Genomic DNA, 15627 nt, shown 5'->3' with positions numbered 1-15627 from the left:
TGTATTGTGATGTTTTCAAATTGTATAAACTGCCTTAATTTTGCTGGACCCCGGGAAGAGTAGCTGCTGCTTTGGCAGGAGCTAATGGGGATCCATAATAAATCCAAATACACATACAAATGTGTCACATTTTCTGGCCTATCCAGATAAAGGAATGATTTCCTGCGTTTGTGAAATTCACAGCTGCTCTTGCAATAGTGCATTTGAAACTGGATAATCTAGCGGATGCAACAATACTAGTTTCTTCTCGCTGTGATATTCTGAGCAGGATTTAGAGCTCTCAACATGAAAATATACTAAATCATTTCATAGAATTTAACTAAGACCACTTTCTCTTGGTCACGAATGGACAAAATCATATTGTGCTTAAAGTTGAAGTTGTAACGAGTGAGTACACCTTAGTAATCTATTGTGTAGAACCCTGGTATGTGTATTTTTGGTGTAACATTGATGGAATATTCTTCAAACCTTTAGAAACCTGGACACATTAATGTTCTTGTAACGTTCACATGAAAAGTGTGTAGAACATTAATATCTTATATTCCGAGAACCATGTTCTGGGTAAGTTTTGTTTGACATTTAGGTAATATTCTCCTAACTCTAATGCCAAAACATGATAAATAGGGTCTCGGGAGGTTTTTGCTAATATACATAGAATGTTCCCCTAATTAACAAAGAACTGGACATTCAAGCATCAGGGGAACATTATGGGTAACATTACATTAGTGGGCTAGCAGACAATTCCTAGGGAATAATTCTCTTTCCAGGCTTCACGGCTTCAAACTTCCCATGTATCTTCAACCAGGGATTCTACCAGGGAGATGTGATGTCACAGCACTAGTGAGATGATTGCTGTCCATGCTCATGGGGTGCTGAACTTCGGTATTCCGAATCCTTAGCTGTCCACTTGAGTGGTGCTAAATCACGGCTATTAGCTTTTTTCTTTACTTTAGCATTATAACTTTTTCAATGACACAGCGATTGAATACTATAGTATCTAACTGAGCTAAGGAAATCCATACGTGAGAGACAGGAATCAGTCAGGCCTGTATAGCATGCCAGTCTACTCTTTCACCACCAGAGGGCTCTGTGTGAGCAGTGACAGGGTGCATCTAAATTTGTATGAAGTGGCTTCCTTCCCTCATTTCCTCTCTTTCTTCTCCGTACAAATAAGAATTTAAATTGCATCACTTCTATTTTAGATGATGTGTCTTACTTCTTTTAGCTGTTATATTCTGATAATCTGATCTTCTTTCAACAATATTTAAATATGGACAATGTTCAAACTTTTCTACCATAAAAATGTGCCAAAACTCTATGATGGCCAAGGAATATGAACACATTGTGAGGTTTGTGGAAATCAAGAGAAAAATGTAAAGAACCGATCCACTGGTCTTATACGTCTACATGGTGTTATCACTCTGTGATCAGAAGATGGCAGTAGGACCCTTTATGAAAAGCTCATCTCCCTTCCTCCTCTGTCTCTCACATCTCTCTCACATATCTCATCTCAGTTGTGTGATCCCCTGGTTTTCAATCCATGACGTCATACCCAATTTTAAAAGTTTTCGCTCTCTCCATGATCAAGCTCTCTCTCTCTCTTTCTCTCTCCATCACTCTCTATGACTGTCCCATGTTGCATGTCCGTCCAGCCAATGATTGTTGAGTCAGTCTCGGGAGGCACTCTGAGAGACACATGGAGATGGATGGACATCACTTTGTTCTGACTGCTCTCCAGAAGAGAAGGGAGAGGGGTTTGTATAGCAGGGGGATCTTTAACAGAAAGCGTTGTACCTACACAAACATACTGTACACTAATACGGATTCATATTGGCCTACACAGATGCCCAGGTCAAAACATGCACACACAGACAGAGCATGCATGCACGCACAGAACATACACATTCAAACCATCTCTCTCCAACTACATGACTCTGATCCAAGAACCAAGATTGAATCCACGTCAGCAGCGAACTTTGCTGTCAGAGGACAGTATGTGGTGTAACGAGACTGTCGTATGACAGTTCAGAGGCATTGCTAAGTGTCCCCTTGTCTCCTGGATGTCCTTAAGTTCACAGTATCTCTGAGCCTAAATGGAGTCGTAATTTTTACGTTTGTATTGAAGTGATTTCTTAACCTCATCTTGGGGGAGAGGAAAATCAATGCTGTTTGTCATTGCACTCAGTTCCTGTGTTTGTAAATACGTAACTGTGTGTGTGTGTGTGTGTGTGTGTGTGTGTGTGTGTGTGTGTGTGTGTGTGTGTGTGTGTGTGTGTGTGTGTGTGTGTGTGTGTGTGTGTTGTGTGCACACTAAGCTTAATATAAAGGGTAAAACACCACACCTTGACACTGAGCTAATCCCTCTCTCTCTCTCTCTCTCTCTCAATTCCTTTCTTTACTCTGCCTCCCTGTCTCTCCCCCTAATGGTACCATGTCCCAAGGTAGATGGCTATGAGCAGGTCACTATGGAAACGCCCACTCTGGGACAGCATAAGACCTTCCATAGAGCAGCAGGGGCAGTGGACAGATCTTATCCACTGTGTGTGGATGGGGAGATTCCCCACAGCTTTGTTACTTCCCCTGACTACAGATGTAGTGGAGGTGTGGTTGTCCTCAACGGCCAGTGGTTGAGTCTCTAACACTGTTTATTTTAATAAACCTATATCTGATCAAAATCAGGTTACAATGCCTTTTTGAATCATCTGCACCTGTCTGAAAATGTGGACACAATCGGAACATGGACACAGGATGCATATTGCTTAGCAAGACATTGTCTAGTTCACACACTTATCAAGAGAACATCTCTGGTCATCCCTACTGCCTCTGATCTGGAGGACTGACTAAACACATGCTTCGTTTGTAAATTATGTCTGAATGTTGGAGTGTGCACCTGGCTAGGCGTAAATTAAAAAATAAAAACAATTATTGGTGCCATCTGGTTTGCTTAATATAAGGAATGTGAAATTATTTATACTTTTACTTTTGATACTTAAGTATATTTGAGCAATTACATTTACTTTTGATACCGAAGTACATTTAAAACCAAATACTTTTAGACATTTACTCAAGTAGGATTTTACTTGACTTTCACTTTTACTTGAGTCATTTTCTATTAAGGTATCTATACATTTACTAAAGTATGATAATTGGATACTTTTTCCACCACTGCTTACAAGCCCTTCCCAATGATTGAGTTAAAAAATATATATAAGAAAAAGAAAGAGTAACACAAAATGAAAAAAATACACAAGAATGGAGCTACAGTGCCTTCAGAAAATACTCACACCCCTTGACTTTTTCCACATTTTGATGTGTGAATTTAAAATGGATTAAATTGAGATTTTTTGTCAAAGAGGAATTATGTTTTTTGAGATTTTCTACAAATTAACACAAAATGAAAAGTTAAAATGTCTTGAGTCAATACGTATTCAACCCCTTTGTTATCACAAGCCTAAATAAGTTCAGGAGTAAAATGTGCTTAACAAGTCACATAATAAGTTGCATGGATTCCCTATGTGTGCAACAATAGTGTTTAAAATGATTTTTGAATGACTACCTCATCTCTGTACCCCACACATACAATTATCTGTAAGGTCCCTCAGTTGAGCAGTGAATTTCAAACACAGATTCAACCACAAAGACCAATGAGGTTTTCCAATGCCTCACAAAGGGCACCTATTGGTAGATAGGCCATTTATTTTATAAAAAAGCAGACATTGAATATCCTTTTTCGCATGGTGAAGTTATTAATGACACTTTAGAGGGTGTATCAATACACTCAGTCACTACAAAGATACAGGCATCCTTCCTAACTCAGTTGCCGGACAGGAAGGAACCCGCTCAGGGATTCTCCATGAGGTGACTTTAAAACAGTTAGAGTTTAATGGCTGGGAGAAAACTGAGGATGAATCAACAACATTGTAGTTACTCCACAATAATAACCTAACTGACAGAGTGAAAAGAAGGAAGCCTGTACCAAAGAAAAATATTCCAAAACATGCATCCTGTTTGCAACAAGGCACTAAAGTAATAGTGCAAAAAATGTGGCAAAGCAATTCACTTTTTGTCCTGAATACAAAGTGCTATGTTTGGGGCAAATCCAATACAACACATTACTGAGTACATCATGTTATGGGTATGCTTGTAATCATTAAGAACTGGGGAGTTTTTCAGGATAAAAAAAGAAATGTAATGGTGCTAAGCACAGGCAAAATCCTAGAGGAAAACCTGGTTAAGTCTGCTTTCCACCAGACACTGGAAAATTAATTCACCTTTCAGCAGGACAATAGCCTAAAACACATTTGCCAAATCTACACTGAAGTTGCTTACCAAGAAGACAGTGAATGTTCCTGATTGGCCAAGTTACAGTCTTGACTTAAAGCTACTTGAAAATCAATTGAAAGACCTGAAAATGGTTGACTAGCAATGATCAAGAACCAATTTGAAAGAGCTTTAAAAACATTTTTTTAAATAATATGGACAAATGTTGCACAATCCAGGTGCGGAAAGCTCTTAGAGACTCACAGCTGTAATTACTGTCAAAGGTGCTTCTGCAAAGTCACTTTGTCATTATGGGGTATTGTGTGTAGATGGTTGAGGGAAAATATCTATTGAATACATTTTGAATTCAGGCTGTACCACAACAAAATGTGGAATAAGTCAAGTGAGTATCAGTACCAGATCAATGTGCAGGGGTACAAGGTATTTGAGGAAGATATGTGCATAAAGGCAGGTTAAAGTGACTAGACATCAGAATAATAAGAGTAAAATAAAGAACATATGATGAGTGTAAAAGTGTGTGCATGTGTGTGTGCATGTGTTCTTGTGTCGTGTCACATGTTTCATAAACAACAGTGAAATGCGTACTTACGGGCTCTTCCCAAAAATGCAGAGAAAGAAATAGAAACAAAATGTTTTGGGCCTTCTCCTGACACTTCCTGGTATATGGGTCCTGGATGGCAGGGAGCTCTGCCCCAGTGATGTACTGGGTCGTACTCACTACCATCTGTAGTGCCTGGCAGTTGCTCTACCAAACGGTGATGCAGCCAGTCAAGATTCTCTCAATGGTGTAGCTGTAGAACTTTTCAAGGATCTGAGGGCCCATTCCATATATGTTTAGCCTCCTGAGTGGATAGAGGTGCTGTCGTGTGTGTGGACCATGTTAATTCCTTGGTGATGTGGACACCAAGGAACTTGAAGCTCTTGACCCACTCCACTACAGCCCTATCATTGTGGATGGGGGAGTGCTCATCACTCCATTTCCTGTAGTCCACGATCTGCTCCTTTATCTTGCTGACATTGAGGGAGAGGTTGTCGTCCTGTCCTGGATAGTCATTTAGGCAGGTTACCTTGGCGTTATCGGGCAAGGCAGCTATGGTGGTCTGCTGTTTAAAGGTCTAATATACTGTCCATCGGTTACAGAGAGCGAGGTCACAATAAAGCCCGAGGGGGTGTAGTATATGGCCAATATACCACGGCTAAGGGCTGGTTTAATGCACGACGCAATGTGGAGTGCCTGTATACAGCCCTGGTTACCAATATAATTAGAACAGTTATGGTCTGATATACCACGGCTGTCAGTCAATCATCATTCGAACCATCCAGTTTATAATTACATTGTAGTCATTTAGCAGATTCTCTTATACAGAGCAACTTACAGGAGCAATTAGGGTTAACTGCCTTGCTCAAGGGCACATCAACATATTTTCCCCCTAGTTGGCTCGGGGATTCAATCCACATTGCCCTGTGTAGGGTGCCATCTTTCGGATGGGATGTTAAAATTAACTTTTAACAAGGCACACCTGTTAATTGAAATGCATTCCAGGGGGCTACCTTATAAAGCTGGTTGAGAGAATGCCAAGAGTGTGCAAAGTTGTCATCAAGCCAAAGGATGGCTACTTTGAAGAATCTCAAATATAAAATATATTTTGATTTGTTTAACACTTTTTGGTTGCTACATGATGCCATACTGTTATTTCATAGTTTTGATGTCTTCACTATTATTCTACAATGTACTGTACATACCCATCAAATACCGCAAAATGCAATATCTATAGCAATTACACCCACAAAAGCAAGCAATGCCATCAAGACTCAAAGATAAATCTAAAATATGTATTTAAATTAAAAGCAAAAGCCTAAACTAAAGTGAGCCTAGCCTACATAAAAAAATTCTGCCAAACAAGCAGTAGGCCTACATGAGGCAAAACAAATTAATTAATCATTCTGGCATTGCGGCAAGTACCATAAAGGTTGTAAACTGGTGCTTACCGGGATTAACCTGTTATGGCTAGGGGGCAGTATTTTCACGGCTGGATAAAAAACATACCCGATTTAATCTGGTTACCACTCCTACCCAGTAACTAGAATATGCATATACTTATTACATATGGATAGAAAACACCCTAAAGTTTCTTGCGAACCAAAACAACGACGCCGTAGAAGAAGAGGCAGACAGAGCGGTCTTCTGGTCAGGCTCCGTAGACGGGCACATCGCGCCCCACTCCCGAGCATACTACTCGCCAATGTCCAGTCTCTTGACAACAAGGTAGACGAAATCCGAGCAAGCGTAGCATTCCAGAGAGACATCCGAGACTGTAACGTTCTCTACTTCACAGAAACATGCCTCACTCGAGACACGCTATCTGAGTCGGTACTGCCACCTGGTTTCTCCACGCATCGCGCCGATAGAAACAAGCATCTCTCTGGTAAGAAGAAGGGTGTATGCCTTATGGTTAACGAGACGCGGTATGATCATAACAACATACAGGAACTCAAATCCTTTTGTTCACCTTGTTCATTCCTCACAATCAAATGCCGACCGCATTATCTACCAAGAGAATTCTCTTCGATCATAATCACAGCCGTGTATATCACCCCCCAAGCCGACACATCGACGGCCCTGAAAGAACTTCATTGGACTCTATGTGAACTGGAAACCACATATCCTGAGGCTGCATTTATTGCAGCCAGGGATTTTAACAAGGCTAATCTGAAAACAAGGCTCCCCAAATTCTATCAGCATATCGACTGTGCTACCAGGGCAGGTAAAACCCTAGACCACAGTTATTCTAACTTCCGCGATGCATATAAGGCCATCCCCCGCCCTCCCTTCGGAAAAGCTGACCACGACTCCATTTTGTTGCTCCCAGCCTATAGAGAGAAACTAAAACAGGAAGCTCCCGCCCTCAGGTCTGTTCAACGCTGGTCCGGCCAACCACGCTTCAAGACTGCTTCGATCACGTGGACTGGGATATGTTCCGCATTGCTGCGAACAACAACATTGATGAATACGCTGATTCGGTATGCGAGTTCATTAACAAGTGCATCGGCAATGTCGTACCCACAGTGTCTATTAAAATGGTGTCATAGGGGCTGTTTCGAAGGGTTAAAAAGGTCAGATCTTTTCAAAACTTCATGTGTGAGATTAGGCAACCCTCATGAACTGTAAATCAGTCATTTCTCCCAACAGATGTCAAAGAAAAGCTCTATCTCTCTCTCACACACACACACACACACACACACACACACACACACACACACACACACACACACACACACAGCAAGGATGGAGTGACACAGTGCGGGGCTTAAAGACACACAGAGCCTGCAACGACATTACCATAATCTCTAGGCTGTGCTGAGTTTAACGAGATGCTCCGCTTGACCGTAGCTCGCTCGGTCTGAGCTCAGCGACCGTGAAAAAAAGAAGGCCCAAAAATAAGCCTGGCCCTAAATTTCAGCTGCTTTTGGGTGACAGCGAGAGAACCGTTAGTGTTAGAAGCACAATTCGACCTCAGGAACGTTCCTGAGATCCTCCCGATCTGTGCAAGCCTAACCTTGACCATGTGGCATTAACCCTTAACCTCTATGGGCTAGGTGGGACGCTAGCGTGCCACCCGTGGTGCACTCCATCAACAGCAGGTGCATTTCAAGAGCGGCAAATTTGAATCCAAATAAATGTCAAAATTCAAATTTTTCAAACATACAACTATTTTACACCCTTTGAAAGATAAACATCTCCTCTGATTTCAAAAGGAGATTCCCTGTCGGAATATTATCGCTTCTGCTCGAGAAAAATGACGTAAAAATTGATTTTAAACAGCGGTTGACATGCTTCGACGTACGGTAATGGAATACTTTGAATTTTATTGTCAGGAATTGCGCCAAGCGCGTGACACTTCTTTACAATTTCGGATAGTGTCTGGAACGCATCGAACAAAACGCCGCTATTCGGATATAACGATGGATTATTTTGGACCAAACCAACATTTGTTATTGAAGTAGCTGTCCTGGGTGTGCATTCTGACGAAGACTACAAAAGGTAATGACATTTTTATAATAGTAAATATGATTATGGTGAGTGCTAAACTTGCCGGGTGTCTAAATAGCGAGCCCGTGATGCCTGGGCTATGTACTTAGAATATTGCAAAATGTGCTTTCACCAAAAGCTATTTTAAAATCGGACATATCGAGTGCATAGAGGAGGTCTGTATCTATAATTCTTAAAATAATTGTTATGCTTTTTTGTGAACGTTTATCGTGAGTAATTTAGTAAAATGTTAGCGAATTCCCTGGAAGTTTGCGGGGGGTATGCTAGTTCTGAACGTCACATGCTAATGTAAAAAGCTGGTTTTTGATATAAATATGAACTTGATTGAACAAAACATGCATGTATTGTATAACATAATGTCCTAGGGTTGTCATCTGATGAAGATCATCAAAGGTGAGTGCTGCATTTAGCTGTCTTCTGGGTTTTGGTGACATTATATGCTGGCTTGAAAAATGGGTGTCTGATTATTTCTGGCTTGGTACTCTGCTGACATAATGTAATGTTTTGCTTTCGTTGTAAAGCCTTTTTGAAATCGGACAGTGTGGTTAGATTAACGAGAGTCTTATCTTTAAATGGCTGTAAAATAGTCATATGTTTGAGAAATTGAAGTAATAGGATTTTTAAGGTTTTGAAAATCGCGCCACAGGATAGCCGTGGCTGTTACGTAGGTGGGACGAATTCGTCCCGCCTAGCCTAGAGAGGTTAATCTAACCACGTTTTACGATTTCAAAAAGGTTTTACGGCGAAAGCATACATTTAGAGTATGTTAGGACAGTACATTTACAAGAGTTGTGTGTAATGTTTTGTCAATTCAAAGACCGGGTCACCAAAACCATAAAACCAGCTAAAATTATGCACTAACCTTTTACAATCTCCATCAGATGACACTCCTAGGACATTATGTTAGACAATGCATGCATTTTTAGTTCTATCAAGTTCATATTTATATCCAAAAACTGCGTTTTACTATGGCATTGATGTTGAGGAAATCGTTTCCCTCCAATAACCGGCAGTCAAGTCAGCGTCACAAATTAAATAATTAAAATTAGAAAACATTGGTAAAATATTATATTGTCATTTAAAGAATTATAGATTTACATCTCGTGAACGCAATCAACTTGCCAGATTTAAAAATAACCTTACTGGGAAATCACACTTTGCAATAATCTGAGCACTGCGCCCAGAAAAATACGCGTTGCGATACAGACTAGACGTCATGTTGGGGAGATCTAAAATCGAAAATACTATGTAAATAATCCATTACCTTTGATTCTCTTCATCAGATGTCACTTCCAGGTATCACAGGTCCATAACGAATGTAGTTTTGTTCAAAAAAGCTCATCATTTATGTCCAAAAATCTCCGTCTCGTTAGCACATGATGTAAGCCAGCCGGACTTCTCGTCATGAACGAGGGGAAAAAATATATTTCCGTTCGTTCAAACATGTCAAACGTTGTATAGCATAAATCATTAGGGCCTTTTTTAACCAGAACATGAATAATATTCAAGGTGGACGAATGCATACTCTTTTATAACGTATTGGAACGAGGGTACCCAACATGAACTCGCGCGCCAGGTGTCTAATGGGACATCATCGTTCCATGGCTCTTGTTCGGTCAGATCTCCCTCCAGAAGACTCAAAACACTTTGTAAAGGCTGGTGACATCTAGTGGAAGCAATAGGAAGTGCCAAACTATTCCTCAGCCCCTGTGTTTTTCAATGGGATAGGTTTAAAGGTAATACAACACATCAGGTATCCACTTCCTGTCAGAAAATGTCTCAGGGTTTTGCCTGCCAAATGAGTTCTGTTATACTCACAGACACCATTCAAACAGTTTTAGAAACTTTAGAGTGTTGTACATTTTTTTTATCCAGACGTGCAAATGCTGCCCCCTAGCCCTAACAGGTTAACAGTGAAAAGAAGGTGTTTACATCAAGCAGTTTGCAATAACTTCTCTCCCCATAGGAATACATTGCCTGCTCCTCTAAATTCAACCTGAAGCCTATGTGGGTTATGAATGCCTTATGAACCTGTCTTCGATGACAATTCATCAGGCCACTATGAGGTCTACCTGTGCTGATTCTAAGGTTGCTGGAGCAACCGGAAGTGGTTAATATCACCCTAAAAGTTTTTTTCCATACCCAACCTGCAGTTTGTGATAAATAGTGAATTCAACCCTGTGTAAATCAGTCAGTTCTTAAGGGGGTGATAAGTTTTAGATTTTTTTTTCAAATTTCTAAATTTGAGTCTTGGGTCTTGACTTGTGTTACATTTGCAATAAGAAAATTTACGGTGGAGCGCGCTCGCCATCTACTGGAATTTTGCTGTGTGACACCTGGCATTTGCCATATGGCATTTGCAATCAGTTTGAATGAAACGACATCCATTTCACTTGTATTGTACAGCGTGTATATGTTTCGTACGGTGCCAATAAGATCCCATTAATTTTTCTCCTTTTCAGGGGGTGTTCCTTTACTTCTCGAAGAAGCTCCGCCCGGCGGAGCGGAACTATGATGTGGGGGACCGGGAGCTGTTGGCTATGGTTAAGGCTTTGAAGGCGTGGACACATTGGCTTGAGGGGGCTAAACTCCCTTTTCTCATTTGGACTGACCACTGCAACCTGGAGTACATCCGGGCAGCGAGGAGACTGAATCCTCCTCAGGCAAGGTGGGCCATGTTCTTTACCCGTTTTGTGTTTACCCTGTCCTACAGACCAGGTTCCCAGAATGTGAATGCAGACACACTGTCCCGGCTGTATGATACAGAGGAGTGGCCCATGGATCAGACACCCATACTCCCGGCCTCCTGCCTGGTAGCGCCAGGCGTGTGGGAGCTGGACGAGGACATTGAGCAGGCGTTGCGTACAGAGCCCACTCCCCTCCAGTGTCCCGTCTGGTGTCTGTACGTTCCGTCTGCTGTCTGTGACCAGTTGATCTATTGGGCCCACACGTCACCCTCCTCTGGTCATCCGGGGACCGGTCGGACGGTGCGCTGTCTGACTGGGAAGTACTGGTGGCCGACCTTGGCTAAGGACGTGAGGGTTTATGTTTCCTCCTGCTTGGTGTGCGCCCAGTGCAAAGCTCCTAGGCACCTGCCCAGAGGTAAGTTTACAACCCTTACCCGTTCCACAACGGCCGTGGTCGCACCTGTCGGTAGATTTCCTGACCGATCTTCCTCCCTCACAGGGTAACACCGCGATCCTGGTCGTTGTGGATTGTTTGTATAAGTCCTGTCATCTCCTCCCTTTACCCGGTCTCCCTACGGCCCTACTGACTGCGGAGGCCTTGTTTACACACGTCTTCCGGCACTACGGAGTGCCTGAGGACATAGTGTCTGATCAGGGTCCCCAGTTCACGTCGAGGGTCTGGAAGGCTTTCATGGAACGTCTGGGGGTCTCGGTCAGCCTTACCTCAGGTTTTCACCCCGAGAGTAACGGGCAGGTGGAGAGAGTAAACCAGGATGTGGGTAGGTTTCTGAGGTCCTATTGCCAGGAACGGCCAGGGGAGTGGGCAGTGTTCGTGCCCTGGGCAGAGATGGCCCAGAACTCGCTCCGCCACTCCTCCACTAACCTCACCCCCTTCCAGTGTGTATTGGGGTATCAGCCGGTTCTTGCTCCTTGGCATCAGAATCAGACCGAGGCTCCTGCGGTGGACGACTGGTTTTGGCGCGCTGAGGAAACATGGGATGCCGCCCATGTCCACCTTCAGCGCGCCGTGCTGTGCCAGAAAGTGGGTGCAGACCGTCACCGCAGTGCGAACACCGGGGGACTGGGTCTGGCTCTCGACCTGAAACCTGCCGCTCCGCCTGCCCTGCCGGAAGCTGGGCCCGCGGTTTGTGGGGCTATTCAAAGTCCTGAGGATAGTGAACGAGGTGTGTTACAGGTTACAGCTTCCCCCCGATTACCGTATTAACCCCTCGTTCCCTGTATCTCTCCTCAGGCCGGTGGTGGTTGGTCCGCTCCAGGAATCTGAGGTGCGGGAGGTTCCTCCGCCCCCTCTGGACATCGAGGGGGCCCCGGCATTCTCCGTTCATTACATCCTGGATTCGAGGCGTCGTGCGGTGTCCTTCAGTACCTCGTGGATTGGGAGGGGTACGGTACGGAGGAGAGGTGCTGGGTTCCAGTGGCGGATGTGTTGGACCCTGAACTGCTGCAGGAGTTCCACCGTCGCCGCTGGAGCCGTGTGTCAAGGGGGGGTACTGTCACGACTTCCGCCGAAGTCGGCTCCTCTCCTTGATCGGGCGGCGTTCGGCGGTCGACGTCACCGGCTTTCTAGCCATCGCCACTCCATTTTTCATTGTTCCATTTGTTTTGTCTTGTTCCCTGCACACCTGGTTTACATTCCCAATCACACTGCATGTATTTATTCCTTTGTTCCCCCCATGTCTTTGTGTGGAATTGTTTTTTGTTACGTGTTTCGTGTGTACACGCCAGGCTGGGTTTTTTCCCCGTTATTCCGTGGTTTTTCCACTAAGGATGTTTATCGTAAAACATTTGATCATTTTTGTGACTGTTTCCGCCTTGCACTTTTACCTTTGGCTGGAGGTTTTGACACAGTGGCGTCTGCGCCTGTTCACAACTCTCTGCTCTCCTGCACCTGACTTCTCCACCAGTAGCGCACACATTGAGAAGCGCGCACCTCATTCACAGGCTAACAAGACTATTTTTCTAATGAGAGACACCTTGTAGTTCTTCCAACTACTTGCTCATTTTTCAAAATACAAGCCTGAAACCCTTTCTAAATACTGTTGACATCTAGTGGAAGCCATAGGAACTGCAATCTGTGTCCTATCTATTTGTATTTCCCATAGGCTAGCACTGAAATGGCCTGTGAACTCAAAAAAAAAATTCTGGGTGGACTTTCCTCAGGTTTTTGCCTGCAATATCAGTTCTGTTATACTCACAGACATTATTTTAACAGTTTTAGAAACTTCAGAGTATCTATCCAATGTTACCAAGAATATGCATATCCTAGCTTCTGGGCCTGAGTAACAGGCAGTTTACTTTGGGCACGTCAGTCATCCAAAACTCCGAACAAAAACCAGTCTCCAAAACAGGTTAAGGAAATCTGAAATATTATGGCTATATTGGAACTAGTGGATATAAGGAGGCTTAAATATCCTGAGATATACAAAGCGGAGGCTCAATCATGCTAGTCGTCTTGACTGCTTTCTTATGTAATTTTTGCTGGCACCAAAAGTTTAAAGATTGTTAATATAGGACAGAATGCGGTCGAACTATCAAATTATTTTTTAATCTTCAACATAGAAATGCTACAAAATAATGTATCTATTTATTATGGACATAGAAATGTCAGATCCTATAATAATATCAAGGGGCTAGAAATCTAGGATTCCTGCACAGCCTCACAGAGGATCTAGAAAAATGTTCTAATCTCTCCTGATTACAACCGAATTATGATGTATGCACAATATTACGCATTGGATCGTTAAAATATAAAAATGTGACATTACCATGTAGCCTTCCCTGTGGCTCAGTTGGTAGAGCATGGTGTTTGCAACGCCAGCATGGTGTGTGCAACGCCAGGGTTGTGGGTTCAATTCCCACAGGGGGCCAGTACATGAAATGTATGCATTCACTACTGTAAGTCGCTCTGGATAAGAGCGTCTGCTAAATGACTAAAATGTAAATGTAAAAATGTAGTTTACCATTAAAATGGTCAGACGGTGAAATGGACATACTTGGTATTGATATCTCAAAATAAATAATCTCACTACAATACATTTTAATAGAAAGTTAGCCTAATTAGATAAGGTCTTGCTGCCATGGAAAGGACAACACCTGTCTATTTTTCAACCTGATTAATGGTTTAGTCATATCACATTTAACCTATTTACTTAAGGCCTTGCCTGGACCTAACAACGTGTTTTTAAATTACATGAGCAAAAAATGTTCCACTTTATTTGGAATGGCAAGACAGACAAAATTATACAGGCCTATTTATATAATGAATATAAATTCGGAGGGCAGAAATGTTGAAATATTAAAGCATTGGACCTCTCACTTAAGGCTGCAGTCATCCAAAAAATATACTTAACCCTTGTGTTGTCTTAAGGGTAAAAAATGACCCGCCACTATGTTTAACAGCAGAGAAAACTCCCTAAATGATATTTTTTCAACTTGATATTTTATGACTTTTTCTAGAGTGACCGCAACATTAGAAAATGTGAAACATCGCCTTTGCTCATATTTCAATGAAAGCTGTACAACACCAGGGTAAAAATATTGTCTTAGGGTCATTTTTGACCCAGCAGTTATAAAGTCATTTACACACCACAAAAACTACAAAGGCACACACACACACACACAATGAGAAATTGAGATTAGTTGTGCTACTGAGCTCAGACAAAACTAAAACTTTCTTGTGCATGTGCAACATCTCCCCTCCACAATTTCAGACAAAATAAAAACAAATTCAGACAAAATAAACATTTCTTGAAAGCAGTGTTTACTAATGGGGAATGCAGTCAGAGGCTATAAAGGTGCTGCAGATGACAGTCCCCCCAGTTCTCTTTATGCTGAAGCCATGAGTGCACAACAGGTTGTAGATCAGATTTTTTCAGATGTCCAGGAGGAACAAGAGAACAATGATTTAGAAGAGGAGGTATCTTAAGAAGAAGATAGGGAAGAATACAACCCAGAGAACGATGCATCATCTTCAGATGAAGAAGAAATCCCCCAAGCTGAAAGAGAGACATTTTTGTCAAAGAACAGCAAAATAACATGGTCCTTGTCACCATATGACAACCAGAGCAGGATGGCAGCACAGAATGTCTTAAGAATGACCCCAGGACCCACAAGACATGCAATTGCCCATGCCCAGGACATTGCCTCAACATACTACTTGTTCATCACACCAGCTATCAAAAAAAAATCATCCTGGAGATGAAATTTGGAGTGTTTCAGTAAATATGGAGACAACTGGAAAAGGATGGATGAGATTGACCTGCGTGCCTACATAGGGCTGCTAATCTTAGCGGGTGTGTATAGGTCCCGAGGCGAGGCTACATGTAGTCTCTGGGATGCAGAGTGGAAGGGAGATTTTCCGTGCCACGATGCCACTGAAAGTCTTTCACACTTTCTCAAGAGTGCTACAATTTGATAACTGTGAGTCAAGACCTGCGAGATGTGTGAGAGACAAACTGGCGGCCGTAAGAGAGGTCTGGGAGAAGTGGGTGGAGCGTCTGCCATACCTCTACAACCCTGGGCCTGAAGTAACAGTGGATGAGCAACTGGTTCCATTCAGAGGTACATTTTTATTTGCAATGTAAGTGA

Source organism: Salmo salar, chromosome ssa01 (assembly GCF_905237065.1).
Source record: "Salmo salar chromosome ssa01, Ssal_v3.1, whole genome shotgun sequence".
NCBI lineage: Eukaryota > Metazoa > Chordata > Actinopteri > Salmoniformes > Salmonidae > Salmo > Salmo salar.
This window is presented reverse-complemented; position numbering follows the sequence as displayed.